We start from the raw sequence: 16724 nt of genomic DNA, 5'->3' as shown, positions 1-16724 counted from the left end.
TTAAAGTATGGTACTTTGGAAAGGTATCACATCAGAGCCTGATTTCCACAAGGGCAAAAGCTGCACGGCTTTTATTATACCTTGGGCTTTTATTTTCAAGGAAGTATCCAAATTCTCTTTTAATGTTTAAAATATGTAAAGTACTATATATTCTTTCAACTGTAGGTTTTAAAAATACAAAATTGCAAGTAGGAATAATATATTAAACTTCCTATCTTTTTTAATGTCTTTCTTTAAAAATTAGACATTTAGTCTTTCTTTAAAAATTAGACATTAGACGAAAGTGATAGCTAGTAATACAGAAGCAAATCTTTAGAATGATTTGTAGCCCAGTCAGTAAGGCGGACTGAAAAAAAAACGCCTTCTATGCTCAGCGCCTGGGTTCGAATACGGTCAAGTTTGCGATTGCAGGGTTTATGCACAAATTTCGCTTGTTCTCTTTAGAAAAGAATGGGTACAAAATCTCACTTTTTCTTTACCTTGAGGGTACTTCATCAAACATAATACAGAAATGATTAATTCTGTCATCATTGCATCATCTGTATGTTTAATGGGAAAAAACAGATGCACCTTTTCTCTCACGCTGCTCCATGTATGATTGTTTACTCATCTGCTAGCATTTATAATTCAGAATAAGCACTACTAAGCAGAATAAGTATAAGCAATACTGAAATAATTAGCACTGTGCGGTTAAGCAATACTAAATAATTAGCACTGTGCGGTTAAGCAATACTGAAATAATTGGCGCTGTGTGGTTAATGTACCGGATGGAGGCAAGTTTGGATGACATCTAGTACAACCCCTATCAAAATAGATAATATTGAAAGAAACGCACAACTTTTTCTAGAAGGTACACTTTCTCTGAACCAGTTTCAATACAGTTTCCAAGCTTAGCATAATACTCAGACATTCCAAAGCGTGCTCCAAACTCGGTGTTGTGTTTAGCAAAGCAGCTAAATATTCTACCCCAGGTTATTTATTTTCCTTATGCCAGCTCATAAAAGATTTGTATTAGTTATTAGAATCGAGTTCTCAGTTGATAGAAAAAAAGGGCAATATAAGCAAACTCTTGGGGGACATGTTGAGGCTGGTAATGAGCTGCGCAAGCTGATTGTCCCATCTGACATAGTTTTAAAGTAACTATCTGACATAGCACTATAAATATATTAGATGAGTTATTTTCAACAAACTTTTGAAGTAAGAGGCTCAAACATTTTTAATACATACAGAATATTTCAGAACTATTGTTCAGAAATGTGCATAGAGGTCCGAAACACGTAACAAATAATAATCAGTAAGGAACATTAGTTCGCATGCGCAACATCAACGCGACGACTTTCTAGCAAAAGTTACAGAAAGACGCAAGACAGATCACAAATAATGACTATTTATTAGACAAAGAAGAATATACACGAAAGTATTGTTTAAAATGAAACATTTTCAGCAATGTTGAGGCCTATAAATTGAATACACTTCTCGCAACGACAATGCATTGATCGACGAATGTAGTGACGAACGTTGCCGATACACTTGGCAGGAATCAGCAACAAAACCACTTACAGGAACGATGCGTGCCACTATGTCCATGTTCGATTTCACAAGGGTTTCAGATATTTGGTTTTTCATGTAGTCCCAAAAATGCTTTTTGTCGCTTCATCCTGGTCAGACTTCCTCCCCATGCTCAGCGCCCTCTTGAGAGCCTGAATTGTGCATGCAACACTGTGCTCTGTACGATTATAGCCTGTTATAGTGTTCCGGAACTTTCTGCACATTTCTGAATAACATACCTGTATATATTTTTAACGCAACATATATATGTGTGTGTGTATGCAGAATTTTTAAAATAAATTTCAATCATTTTTTTTAATGAATCTGTTAAAAAATTCTGATAAATATGTAATGATAATATATGATCTTGAAAACTGTACTTGTATTTCTGCAATATTTTACATTTATTATTCTATTTCCTTGTTGCGCAAGAAAATATAGTTAGAAAAATCGTAACTCGAAGTTATGTTCCCATCTGATGGCATTTGCTCACCGCGAGTAAATATACATAGTACTTTTACAATAATAGTAAATATACATAGTACTTTTACAATAATAGTAAATATACATAGTACTTTTACAATAATAGTAAATATACATAGTACGTATTTGCACCTTATTTTACAAGTATCAGATCTTAGAATTTGCAAAATAATATGGAAATGTAATAATAAATACAAAATAATGCGAAAATGCAATACAATTTTCAAAATTGTATTCTTTACGGATAACATAATGGTCCAAGATTATATTATTTTGTAATTTTATGTATCATTTGTTTACTTAAAAGTAATGTGAAAAGCCAATAATTGTAAAATATGAATATGCAATAAAAATGTAAAATATTGGGAAAATAAAATAAAAATTTCCCGATTATATTATTTATTTATCAGAATTCATTAAAAAATTATTGAAATTTGTGTTTTTTAACTAGAACTTAAATATGCCTAAAATTTATTACCTAGAAATTTTTCAAAAGCCTTAAAATAAAATTTTAAAACATCCTCATTGATATCGAGAAGACTGGTTTATATCAATATCATCTGCTGCCAAGCAAATTGCCCCAGTTAAAGCTTTTACATAATAATAAAAGTTTTCAAAATAATTAATATGTAAATGCCAATTCATATATTAAATAAATATTTAGCATTTAAATTTCTGACTTTTTAGAATTACCAAAGAAAAATCATTTAAGTACATTTTAAGTTTTTAAGTTGTACCAGATTACTGGAAAATTCGCATATAATACTGAAAGTCTTGATTTTATAGTATAACTTAAAAGGTCTTAAGATAATAAACCTTCAGGATACTTATGAGTGAAAAACAGGTCAATTGCTAATATGCAGTATTTTGTGCTGAATAAACAAATTTAGGGTATTAGTATAACATGGATCAACTCTTAAAATACAGATATAATTTCTGTTTTAACTAATATTTTTATCTTTGTTACTTAGAACATTCTGAAAAAAGTAACACCCACGCTGGAAATTATAGCACTATTCGTGTATTCTATTATATCTTGGAAATGAAAAATGTCTCTGTTTATATTTGATGTATACAATATGTGAAAAACACAGTTCCTCATCTTATGTGTAACACCCGTTACAACAGCAAAATAGAGATTGGCCTTATAAGCCTCCTATGCAGCTCAAAAATTTAAATATGTATCTCTTTGGCTTTGAAAGTGATCAAACATCATATAGAACTGTTAAAAGTTAATTCTTTGTACCTTCAGTCATATTAAAAGTATTTGCTAAACTAATTATGTTTATTTAAAATGTGAAACATTAAATTTGCGAACATTATGTATGAAGTTTTAAGAAACATTTATATAGTTAAACTTGATTTAATGTGATTAGTTGTAGGTAGTAATTAACTTTCATTTAATAGTTAAATAAGATTTATTATATGCAATTTTTATCTACAAAAATTTATAAAAGTTTTAAAATTTGTTTTACATAATTCGAGTGCTTGATCTTACAAGGGAAACACTATCCTTTTGAATACCCTTTTTGATGATAGTATTCTAATCCTCAAAACTTATTCTGTAAACAAGTAAAAGTTTACTGAAACACTAATTTAATTAATTAGCGCTTCAGTAATAATTTTATAAAACACAAAAATCCCCACCCAATCAAATTTCTTTGAGATATTCACAAGCAGAGCCGGGAAGGGGTGAGGCAAGGAAGTCACTTGAGCCAGCTGAACAATTAGAAGGGGCGCCAAATTAGCTTTGCAACTTTAGAAATTCATTTTCAAAAAGAAATTACGATTTCAACTCCGGAATACATCAAGAATTGTCAAAAGAATTTTGTTTTACAAACATTCTAGCTAATTAAGAAAAGAATCATTAATATTAATTTCTTTTGAGAAATGCTGAGGTTCCATATATACTGTTTTCTAACATTAAAGTAGACTTTTTGAACGAATGTATAGAAATTAATTTACGCTTATTAGCAATAATGTATTGAGCTGCATAAACCAAATTAGCCTATAAAACACCATGTTGCCAAACTTAGTAATACTCTATTATTTTTCTTCAGTTTGAAATAGAGTTCTTATTGCTATTACTTCATCATAATAGACTTTTCAAAGGCAGCTAACTGAGTACGAATAACCAATCAAATGTCTGTAGTTCGTTGCAACAGATCTTTGTTGCCGTAATTTGTCACAGCATTAAGAGCTATTGGAACAGCATCAGTCGAATAAGCAATGATGTTTTAAAATGGAAAGAAACCTATTACCAATCATTTGCTTCATTTGTGTAAAATTTCCTGTTGAACAAAACGCAAGGCTTAAAGTTTTGTCTTTTTGTATCCATATTTAATTTACTCCGGAACTGTACAACTGGCTCATTTATTATAATTTCTGAAACAGTTGTGCATAGTGCTGGATAGATTAAAGGAATCGGCATATTAGTTTCTTTATTTTTATCAAGATTGGAATATAAGCATATAAGTTAGGATATGAATATGAAACTCTGCTGATTTTAAGATTTAAAAACCAAATCTCAGCTTAAATATCAAAATCAGCTAGATCAGGTGGCAAACTTGCTTATTACTGCAAGTAGAAATTAGCCTCAGATATATGTCTTATTCGCAAAATTGCTCGAAAAGGGCATTAAAGCTCCTGAGGTAGTTGATGACGCAAGATAAAAGCAAAGATAAAGCATTGTTAACGGTTATTAATTTTAAAATTGTGTTTATACCGTAGAGATAGGATGAGAACGAAAACACATAAAAGTATTATCTGACAGCCGTTCTATTGCCATATTTAAATTAGAGCTAGCTGGCATATAATATGTTAGCTGGATTATTTGAGCTTAGCAGGCTTTTCAAGTTCAAATAAACCTTCTTAAAATAAAAAATCCAATTGACTGATAAAAAAATGGTGTGCGAATATTAAAAATCTAATTTGTTTGTTAATGGATTATAACAAAGAGAGAAGACAAGAGGCAGAAAACTCTACTCAAGTAGTCTGTTCACCATAAACTGTAGGAAAAACTACCTGTGTTACTTACTCGGCCACTTGTGGACACGAATATTAATGGATAAAGAATATCCATTCACTCAACACACCTGAAGCCATTATTTGTTGATCTATGTTAAAGGTGAAAAAAAAAATAAAATGAAGAAGCTATACAATGGCGGAATTTGAATTAGTGATAGAAACATATAAGGATAATTTTAAGTGAAAGCCAAATAGTTAAGCATGAAAATTATGTTCAGTTTACAACTGTACTTAGATCTACATAGGATTCTTAGTGTAAATTAAGAGTTGTTTTGAATTTTGTGCTTTATTAAAGTAACTCTGGCATAAACTTATTTCAAATTTCTTATATCGAAGCCATAGCTTGTATTAAAGAAAGAGTTTTTCCGTTCTAGGACAACGGGCAATAAATAGTTTTCTACAGGTTATATGTACCAATGTTTCCTATCTCTTATAATAGTAATCCTATTTTCAAACTAAATAGCATAAATATGCAAAGGGCATCAAGAATAAAGGCTGTTAAACTTATGAAAATAATATCGTTTTTAAGCAAATAGTTTAATAATTTTTATGTATATTATATGCATAGAATTTAATGCTGCAAAGAAACAGAATCAATCCTAGCAATCAAAAACTAGATCTATTTACAGTGCCGCACATTGTGGTTTATGTCCTTCTTAACAGCAGATGAGAGAAAAATTTCCAGAAGTATTCTAAAAAATGAGATTTAGAGATAAATATATCAAAGAAATTTATTTCGAAACTACATAGTAAGGTTAATAAGTTAGACTGTCAAGAATCAGTTAAGAAGAAATCAAATTTTTCCGAAAAAATCATTCTTTCGCAATAGAGGAATACAATAGAAATGTTGGATGTTTTAATATCGCAACTGATACAAAAAACGAAGCAAAATATGTTCTGATTTTGAGTTCCTAATTAGGAAAAATTAATGACATTGGATTAAGGTAACTTAAAAAAACAGCTTGTAATTTAGAACTTAAATATCCGGATATGACACAGAGATTTAGACAGAAATATCTAATTTTAAAAATTGCGTTAATTCAATAATTTCGAACATTAAAGTAGCTGCTTAGTTTTTCTAAAAATAATTTACAGATTTAGTTTAGCTCAAGCAATCGTATCCGAATTTGGAAGCAGCAGTTAAGAATATTTTTAGTGTTTGCAGTTACTCTTTTTAGTGGCCAAAGAAGCTTCAACAAGCTTGAAAAGTAATTAAAAAATTATATAACATCTTAATATGATCAAGAAAAGCTTTCAAGTATGGAAGTTGTTCCTATGAAATATGAGTTAACTGATCACGTAGATTTTTGCTTCGTTAAGAGGAAAAAAAGGAAAAGGAAGAAAAATAGCAGATTAATAAATATGCTAAAAAAATTAATACAATATTTTTTATATTAAGTACATTTTAATGCTTTTATTCCAAAATGTAATTTATATGTGTCGTTTTTGAGTACATAAAGCTATGGTTATATGTTATTCTAAAACTTAGAGCATTTTTGTTATTTTTAATGAATATTAAAGTGCACAGTTATAGTTAATTTACACTGAATGCATATATATTACGTTTTTGTTATCTTATTTATTTACTGTTGTCAAATGGTCGGACACCTTGCATTACATATAGGACGCCATTTTTGCCTCAAGTGAAAAATAATGTAAACACGGGTCTGTTTCCCAAGTATCAGATGTGAAGGCTAAGATTATATTTATAAATAATTACTAGACTTTATTATTTATTGTATAACGTAGAACGTAACTAGAAATTAAATGAAAAGTGACAAGAAAATGGTACATTTCTTTCCCGCGCAAGTGAATTGCATGTGTTTCATGACACAGAATTAAAAATATTCATTCGTTCAGGAAAAGAAAGACAAGAATTTATTTGAAACTTTTAGAATCGTACATCATTTGTTTACATATTTTTTTTTCGCAAACTACTATTTTAAATATGTTTGCTCCATTAACAATAAACAGCCACTGGTAGTAGTATTCCAATTTCATCCATGTTTGAGTTTGCTGTTTATGAATAAGCGCTAAAAATTCGTCATTTCTGAATACTTTCGGTCTTTCTGAACGTTTGTCATTAATGTCCATTTCGTTAAACTTTTAAAATCACTTCTCACGAACATTTTACTCGCCTTCATAGATTTTTCAGATAATCCTTACAATTTCCTCGGTAATCTTTTTTCCTCATTTTCTTCTCTCTCTTCTTCTTCTTCTTTCTTTCTTTCTTTTTTTTTTTCTTTTTCTTTTTAAAACCATAAACCACATAATAACATAGATGCACTTTGTCGGATGCCGTACATGAGGGGTCTCATCACTCCCGTAGCAGTTTTGCACAGTCCGTGAATATATTTTTCGTAAATGATTTAGCATTATTGAGAAGGTAATTATTTTGACAAGACTTTAAAAAACTTTTTGTTAAGATTTAATCATTTAGAGTCCAATTTTGCATTATTCTCATTACCGTTTAAAACAGAGGATAGTAAACGTCCCAGAAAATCTACAAATGGAGTTAATTAATTTACTTTTTGATATAATCTTATTTGAAAATAGAGATTTAATTAACTTTTCTTGACAAAGGATAAGAACCCTCGTTAATGAATTTTCGAAAAAAAAAAAAATCATTTTGTTGAGGAGTAACTTTATAAGCGAACATATTTTTTTGGGCCATAGTTGAAAAATAATAAATCTAAGAAAAAAACCAGATTGATCGGAGCTGTAGTTCGTGACGAAGCTAGTTTCTGGTAATTTTTGTCCAAGGTTACAAACTATCAAAATCAAAACGCCATAAAGTGTTGCAGCAGAAAGTTGTAGTAAGAAATAAAAAAAAAGTTTATAACTACTTACATACATATATATGTACTATTTCTGTATGAAGCAAAAATTTAATTAATAAAAGAAAGACAAAAATTTAATTATTTATTATTAAGCCTTGTACCATTTCGAAAATTATCCCAATTTGATTATTTTTAGTTTTAAAGTAAGTTACTTAGTAGTTAATTCAGCATTTTAGAATCATTTTAAATTAATATTAGCCTGAAAATGTAATATTAATTGTTATTGTGTTTGAATTACAAAATGTAACCAAAGATAAATTTCTTATAAATAACAATTTTTAGATTTCAGAGAGAAAATAAATATAAATTGGAATTTTTTTTATTTGCATCGTTATTATATATGCTTTGATCAATATTTAGTAAATAAAATTTAAAACTGAATTTAAAGAAACTTAAAAAAAAAAAAAAAAACCTTTTATTTTGACAAAAAAAAAACTCGCCACCAGCTGCTTTCCGATCGTCAGTTCGACTGTCCATGTAATTTGAATTTGAAACCACCGCTATCCTTACTAATATTATAAATGCGAATGTGAGTTTGTTTGTGTGATTGTTTGTTACGCTTTCACGCCTTAACCCATCATCATGAAATTTTCAAGAAATATTTTTGATATATTAGAAAAGAATATAAGCTATGAAATGTCTTCGTTTGTTGGGTTTTTCCCTATTAAAGGGATTTGGCTACACTCCAATTAATTTTTTCCCAAATATCTATGGAACGGCGGTGAGTTGAATTACGAGACACATAATCCCTAATTCCAAAAACTCGTCGGAATCCATCGATACCATTCTCATCTATGTACGACTTTAATCAGCTGAAATATTAATTGAAAACACTGAAAACGCTAATTTGAATGAGACTCAATAGCGACATTAGGGATTTTTTTCTTAGATCTGCCCGTGTGTGTCCAATAAATTGATGATAAAAATTATAACTTTTGATCTAATTATCCAAATTTCTCGAAATTTAGAAACTTGTGTAGCAAGTCTGAATGATAGGAACATTGGCTGTAAAACTGTTTTTGTCCTTTAATTATTCCGAGCTTAATCGCAGACGAAACAATACTCCGCTTGCTATTATTAACTCTTTGTCACAGACTGGGATTCGAAAGCGCGGAGGGGGGTAGCTGATATCCGGTCGACCGCTGGATTGGCGAAAAGGTCAAAGCACATTCGTTTTATAAATTTCTGTTATTGTTGCTTGAAAAATTGCGTTTACATTTTATGCTTTTTACATTTTACTGTGTGCGATAACAACTATTGTTTTATCATTTTAAGGCGCTCGAATGTTCTTTATTTTTAAAAATAATCCTTTGGTCAGGCGTAAATACAACATATCCGCGGCCTATAGGTTTTTAAGAAGGGCAGTATTTACTGAAATCTTACGCGGAGTGTATTTTTAAAATTCACGGAGTTGAAACTTATTTAAGGACATCAATGCGAGCGAAGCCGCGGGTAAAGCTAGTAGATGATAAATTTATAATGCTTCTGAGTACAAGTCTAGGCTTGATTTTAGAGCTTAATTTGCGAAGTTATATTACGTCAGATGTGTCGAGATAAGTCGAAGGCGGAAAGCTCGCACCCTGAGTGTATTCGAAACGATTATCTCTATGGCGTAATGATAAATACTAAGAATTGAAGTTCAGTGTCAGAGGAAGATGATTAAATATTACAAAATTTCGAATAAAGTTCCTTTTTTAAAGAGAAAAGATTTTGTTTGATTTCTAAAGAAAAGTTTACCTTTTTTCTTTGTTTAGTAATATTAATTTTATTATCCTCCTTTTTATTAAGTGTCATTTATTATCCGTCTTATTTTTCTAAAATCGATTGATATTTAGCTGTCATGCGACTGCTAAGGGAAAGAGAATTTTAAAGTAATATTTTAACTCAGTATTTTTAGTAGTCCAACGATTTTAAATGGTTATAAGATAATGTTTTTAAATCAAGAAAAATTTTAAACCTTACACCATCGGATAAATCGGAAGGTCTTAAGGTGACGTCATGGACTTGACGCTGTTGTTACACTGTATAAGACATTTTATCCGTCTTTTCTGTATGCCTTCTTGGTGTAACGGTTAGAACATTCGGCGAGTATTCGAGGGGACCAGGTTTGAGTTACGGTGAGGGCAGTGCTAATTTTTCATGTCTTATGCTTCAAAAATCCTAATGACTCTACAGTGACGCCCAAACTAAAAGGTGGTGAATGATGATTCTTCACTATCAGTATTTAGCCATTGGGTCCCCTAACTCCTAGTCGCCTTTTAAAAGGGGAGTATTTAAGGTATTTCCTCCCTCCTTTCTTCATGCCTTCGTGGTGTAACGGTAGCACACTCGGCGCGTATTCGAGAAGTCCAAGTTCGAGCCCCGAAAATCCAAAAATTCCTTCCAAAAGGGCATTGTTAATTTTTCATGTTTCCTGCTTCAGAAAAACTAATCTAATGACAGTACAGCTGATCAGAAGGAATAATTTTCGTATCTTTAGTGACAATAATTTCCTTCCTTTGAGATCTTTCCCTTGTATAAATTGAAATGTACGAAACATAATTTGCATACAATTTCCTAAAGTTAGGAGGTTTTATTTAAATACACTAAAAGAATAGACACGGTAATTATTTTTTTAACAATTAAAACACTTGGGGTCATATGTGACTGAAAACAAAATTGCGCACTTCTATTAAGAAAGAATAAGGACTGTAACGAAACATCAACAATTTCTTCAGCAACGTAAGATGTGATGATAACTTAGCAGAGACATGCTTGAGCATGTTTACTTTCAGTTCAACTAAATTCTCTCGACAATTTTGGTTCCAGTTCAACTAAATTTCTATTCGATAATTTTGGTTTAAAATCTTTTTTTCACAGGCAGCCCCGCGATTTTATTCTTAGACACAAATAATGAAGAATATTGCGATAGCTAAAAAATTAAAATGTTACTTTTTGATACATTTAACCAAAATCGTGTAATTTAATAATAATCATACGTACTTACCGTGTAATACGTACTTACACTTATTACATATATCACCAGCACATAATTACTGGCAACCTGAATATCATACAAAACCATCAACTAAAAACACTAATGAGTTATGGTACAAAATTTAGACCAGTCAGAAACATGACTACTAATTACTGTTACTAGACTTTCGAAAACAACATCAACGAATTTATAGTTAAAGCAAGCAATTTATCAACCATTGCCTTAAAAGAGCAGGCGTTAAATACTCACTCTAAATCATTTAACTGATAGGGATATGATAATTTATTCCTAAACCTGAGAAGGCGGTATAAGTTGGATGACTGTCAGTTGAAAGATTTGTATATAGTGTAATTACTCAATTGTATATATTGTAAAAAGCTAATTGTCTTCATATACTGTTACTATACTGTTACTAAAAAAATGAGCCTATTTCCTGCCTTTAGACTGTTTATTAGCTCTTGGACAGCGAAAATGCCTTTTTCCTTTCTTAAATTCTTAATCATTGCGACACGACAATTAGCCAGAAATTAATTAATTTCCATTCACTAGTATTTTCAAAAAAATCTTAACAGACGGTCTCTCTCAGATAAGAACTCCACAAAATACATCCCTCAAGAATTCCAAGTCCCACCCACTACCATAAATTACTTCACCCAAGTCTTACCGACTGATATTATTCAAAGCCCCTACTGCCGCTAAGAATTTTCGGACATCCTACACTTCTGAGTCAGACACGAAGAGAACACTTTGCCAACTCCCCCACTAGAAAGAATGTAAGTTACTTAATACCTTTCTGGCCTTTATATCTTCATGTACACTCATTGATCTTATTTATATTATTTTCTATATCATTTTTATATTATTTTTATGTTTTCTTTGATTTGTTTTTACAAAGTTTGCATTATTTATCTTTTTTATAATCTTCTATGTTTATTTCAACTTTACTTTGAATTCGATTTCATGATGACAATTTCCAATGTTTAATTTCTACAAATAATATAGTACTCAAATACATAAAGATGATAGTGTCGGGGACGGTTACTCGAGTTTTACAGGATTTCTCTACAGTAATTGATTTTTACTCCAAATTGAATAGACTAAAATGCTTCATGAGAATAAGTTCTTTGAGTAGCAACTATTCGCGGAAATATTTGGCCTGACTAGAATTGCCGGCTTGGCTTTAACTTATAACTCGAGTAAAGACGAAACACTTTCATATTTACGTATTTTTATCAATTATTGTTCATTGAACGGGAGTTGGTTTGTTCCCCTTGAAAAGTCAACTAATTTCCGATCAATGACAATAATTACATGTTTTAATTTTTCCTTTTACAATTGAAATATTATTCTTCGTGATGATTTAACTCCAGTCCCCGTTAAAACGTTATTAACATTTTGCTTTCAAATTACTTTAAAACATCTTTCAAAATATAACTTACCAGTATGGATGCACACTTTTAAAATAATTCTACTTTAATTAAACTTAGGAGATAATATAATCAATTAATCAATACTGTTTAGGAAATAAATTATTATATATATATATATATATATATATGTAATTAAGTAAGTATGTAATTAAGTACATATATATACTTAGTAAAGCAGTTCCAATTAACCGAATTTTGTATAAAACAAATGCAGGTTTGTTTATTATAGAACGACTGAAAAATTATTACTTTAAACCATTAGCGTAGTACAAAACTGTTGCAGCAAATACAGAAAAGAAATGAAAAATGCTTTGCATAGCATCAGTAACAGCAGATGATGTCTGCCAGATTAGGACTGACAAAGGTCTAAAATTCGTTTTTAATTGAATCTGAACTCAGTACATTAATGTAGTTAAACGCTGTTCTGTAATTATATTTTATATTTAATTTCTTCACTTCCATAGGTGTTTATTCTTTCGCTATTTCCTTTGCGTAACAAAACAAACTTTTTCTCCAGAATAATCAGCTCGAAAATACAGGTATATTGTTATCAGTATTCTTTCCCTCTTTATCCTGTATGGCTGTCTTTAGCGTTTATTGGCTTTGGTTAGTACTAAGGCCAGAAGCGATGCTTCGTTTCTTATGGAGGCACCTAAAAGGTGGGTCATAGTTGCCTCCTACGAAGGGACGAACAAATTACATCCATTCCTTTTCCGGGATTCGAACCCCTAGCCTTTTTTTGTACGGCAATCACAGTCACCAACCATTTCAATTTGAGCTGTTGAGTCGTCTGAGCGGTATATTGTTAATAGCATATTTTTATAATTGGAAGAGAGGCATTCCTATTTCGCCTTGAGTGTGAGCATCGTCTTGAGTATTATCTCTGTTCGTTGCTATTAATGCAGAAATCAGTACTGTATTTCTGTATTAATAGCACAAAATACTGGCTGTTGACATTATTGTAAAATAATGTTTTCTGTTCATGAAAAATATTCTAAGCTAAACGGTTCATGAATCATGGACTAGTAAGTGAAGTAAAATAACTTTGTTCTTTAAGGTAAGACAGCGATGTGCATAATTACTTGTACTGAGAAAAAAAGCTTTAAGACATAAACGTGTAATTCTTGTGTTTAATTATTTTGGGTATTTAAAAATTATGGATTCGTTGTATTTACGGGAAGTCTTGGTCATTGAATTGCTAGCTTTAATTTATATACAGTGAGAAACAGGTGAATTCTTGGTCTTCCCTTAGCAATAATCACTTGCCTTAGATTTTTACCGTAACATTCTCATGCAAAAATAAGTGACGGTTTAAATTCAGTGGAGAAAACTGTACCCTGCTTGTTCTATAGATAACAAAACAGAGATGGAATTACAAGCGTTTAAATACATTTCATTCATTCTCCAATTTATGGTTATTATTTACATTAAAGCCAGGTTATATTTGTCTAATAGCTGGTGTCTTCATGGAAACCCTTTTTAAGGGAAAATCTCATATTTACTTTACATGTAAATATAAACTTAAGAAACATTTTAAGTACCCATCCCATTTCACCGTCAGATTGCGTTGGTTGGTTAGACGATTACCTAAATCTGGCTATCTGCCTTGTTAATTGGCTCATATATAACATCACAAACGGGAAAAATCACAAAAACTTAGTGTACCCAGCTCTTTTGCCAAGAAGTGAATCTGGAAGGAATTACCCGAGTTCAGCGGTCTTTCCATTTGAACTCTGCCTGGCCTTCCAGAATCATTTTGTGTTGTAGCCGCTAGGGGCTATAATTTATGGTTAAATGATGTGGTTACTAATTTAGAAGTCAAACAACAAAAATCAACGTTATATTTGCCAATTTACTCCTGACGGGCCATTTTTATCTTATCTTATTACTATATCGTATCTCGCTCATTTGCACTTTGGCCGCTGAGGATGATGATTCGGTAAAAGCACCGAAACTATTCCTGTGAAAATTTGCAAATATAACGCTGATTTTTGTTGTTTGACTTCTAAATTAGTATTTGTTCGGCGGGTTATTTTACCTTAAATGATGTAGTTACTAATTTGTGATATTGAAGGACACTTATGATTTACTTTAAAGTAGTTATTTTCATGGAGGATGTTGTAAAGAAAATTATTTTAGAGAAAACTTATTCAAAAAAGTAGTGAGCCTGCAAACAGTAAATTTTACTTTTCCCAAGCTAGAATATGGCCTAGGCCTACTAGAAGAGCCTCAAGTTTTAAAAGGCTCAGATATCATTCAGTGATGTCTCTTAATGACGTTTTTCTTCCACTAAAGTAAGAAGATGACCATTGGAAGCCTAAAAAACTCTGCACCTAAGGTTCTAGATTATCTGAATCGGGCTCTGTTTCTTGGTGAAGAAATAAACTTACGAAATTTACATATACTTTGTTGTATTTTAAAGCACCATTTTTATTAATAAACCAGCAACTTTCAGTCTTTTTCAAGTTATAATTACTAATCTTTTTATTCACATCACGTTTTCAAGAAACTAATTTTTGATAAAACACACTGTTGATTTCAGCATAATACATAAATCCCTTATTTTGGTGCCCATAAAGTATGTAGTTTTCACCTATACAAAGTTTACTGTTACATTTTTTTAACTATTGTGAATAGTTTTTTACAGCTATATGTATTTCAAATATTATTGATTCTCCATGGCTTCAAACCTTGGAATATTTTTCTCCCTTTTTGTAATGAATTTATATGTGTATAACAGGGGTTATCAACTAGAGGTGAAACTCCCTTCGGGAGAATTTCATAGTTTTAGACGGTTATTCAGCTTTTTATTTAGCTAAAAAGTATTTAGTTTTACTTTAGACATATGAAAAACTACTTTTCTTTTCAAATACTGATATTTATTAACATTTTCTGTACTTTTTTGCTGTTTAATTTATAAAAGCACGTTAGGAATAAATCTAAACCTAAGTCAATGTATATGTATATTTCGAGTTTTGTAAAGGAAGGGGGAAGCACTGGTATTATAATCAAATAACTCCAGAATATTTCCATAAATAAATTATCATCAGTATATTTAAATGTTGTGCAAATCTTTTTTTTTTTTCTTTGCAGTTTTATACCAAAGAGTTTAACAGCAGAGTAATAACTGTATTTTATATCTTTATGTTGCTGTAATTTCTTAGAATAGAAAGTTTCCACAGAAGTTGCATTTGTTTTTTTACAGCTTAGTATGTGTTGTAAATTCATAAACTTATTCTTTTACACATTTTCATATAGATATGAAGTAAACGAAATCTGCATGTTATAAATAAAAATATTCATGTTTTTATCTAAAATTCACCACATTATTAGATATATGGAGGTGATGAAATCATATTCATACAATCAGGAGATTTATGGAGCTCATAAAATCATATGATTTATATAATCGTAAGATTCATCATCTGGGGAAGAACATTTTAAGTGAAGTCTTTTATTTCGTTTCATTCTATTCAATTTCATGTTCTCAATAACATGGAAAGTACACCTGCAAATGTTCATTGCACACACACCAGTTACAGCCGAAAACATCGCAGCAAAAACATCGCGGACGAAAACGTTGCGGAGAAAACAACGCAAGGCGAAAACGTCGTGTTACAAAACATCGTGGGAGAAAACATCGCAAAGAGAAAACATCGCAGTTCTAAAACATCGTCGTCGAAAATAAAGCGGTTCAAAAACTTCGCAGTTTAAAAACATCATTGTCGAAAATATCGTGGTAAAAAATAAAGTATCTACAAATCATCGCATGACGATAACATCGCATGACGATAACATCGTAGACATGCTTTTTTCAGGCTTTAATAACTGTAAATGGATATTCCCACAGTGATTTGTGAGCGCAAGTTGGAAAAAAGGATAACTTTTACTTTCATATTTTTTATTAACTTAATAGTATTTTTATTAACTTAATAGTAAATTAATAGTATTATTATGTAATCTTAATAGTATCTGTAACCATTTTTAACAAGATTTTTTCCCCCTTTAATAGAAGATAAAAATTTTTAATCTCTGCATTTTATTTTTGTAAAAATTAGCTATGAGAAGCGAAGGTTAATACCTAATTAATCATCTTTCAGAGTCTTAGTTTTATGAATTTTAAATTTTTGATATAATTTTTTTAAATTTAATATTTTCGATCATTTTTGTTAAATATTGGAAAATACTAAAAAAATTTTTTCCAGTTCTGCAACTGAAGGAGAAAGGAGAAAAAAAAACGTAATTTTAATAGTCATTATAAAATGTGAAATTTTTTTCTGTATTATCTCAAAAAAAATTCTTTTCTATACCTTTTATTTTATACGCATTTTTAGTTTAATTATTAAATTTATATATATATATTCTTCTAAGTTTATTTATTTATTTTTCTTTTTTAAGTAATTCTTTTTCGTAGAGTAA

The 16724-nt window shown here is 30.4% G+C and overlaps 1 long non-coding RNA gene across 2 annotated transcripts in view; it reads right to left on the bottom strand.

Annotated features, from left to right (window-relative positions):
* Positions 1-16724, bottom strand: part of LOC118190300 (uncharacterized) — a 101585-nt gene that overhangs the window by 84668 nt on the left and 193 nt on the right. The window lies entirely within an intron of this gene.

Source organism: Stegodyphus dumicola, chromosome 4 (genome assembly GCF_044657685.1).
Source record: "Stegodyphus dumicola isolate Sdum_Otavi_A_Nest chromosome 4, ASM4465768v1".
Taxonomy (NCBI): Eukaryota; Metazoa; Arthropoda; class Arachnida; order Araneae; family Eresidae; genus Stegodyphus; species Stegodyphus dumicola.
Note: the sequence above shows the minus strand (reverse complement) of the source record. Positions and strands in the feature narration are given on the sequence as shown.